We start from the raw sequence: 716 nt of genomic DNA on the forward strand, positions 1-716 counted from the left end.
TTTTTTTTTCCCTCTTTCTTTTTATTTGTTCAAGCCAGACGTTCAGGTTGCAGAGGCTACTACGTCATCTATCCAACTTGTCGAAAAGTCTGGCGGTGTCCTCAGCCTAGGTCTTGCCACAACTCCTTTCCCCGTCCTTTGCGAATGACAGGAAGGAATTAGAACCCGTTTCTAAAGGTCGGCGTCCGGAGACGTGCGCCGCGATGGGTGCGCGCCCCCTTCCTGCTCTCGGCGCATCTCTGTGCACTTCCCAAAGGGCTGGAGTAGTTAAAGGTGTCCTTGCGAGGAGTCGGTGATGTGATGCTGAGATTAGGAAACTGTCGTGGCCAACCGTGTTGTTTTTCGTGCACCCCGCCCCCCAGTCATTAGGAATCTTCCTTAAAACCGAACAGACACCGTTTCGAACCACTAGATGGCGTGAACGGAGGGAAGTTAAATCTATCCCTAAGGCCTGGATGCTTTAGAAAGGTGAAGGATCAAAAATGAAGTGAGCCTGCAGGGAATCAGCTCACAGAAATATCCTCAAATCCCCGACTCCCCACCCACTTTTTTAGCAATTAGATCTATTACTCAGGCTCGAGTCTGCATTTTGATGAAAATGGAATGAGATGTGGAGAGTTTCTTGTGGAAATGCCTTTGAAAATTAAATGTAGATGACTGAATAATTGTAATTATTGTTATAATAAAGGCCTTTGGAAATTTTGATTAAGAAAAGA

The sequence above is a fragment of the Myotis davidii genome, unplaced genomic scaffold (assembly GCF_000327345.1).
Source record: "Myotis davidii unplaced genomic scaffold, ASM32734v1 scaffold331, whole genome shotgun sequence".
NCBI classification, from domain to species: Eukaryota; Metazoa; Chordata; class Mammalia; order Chiroptera; family Vespertilionidae; genus Myotis; species Myotis davidii.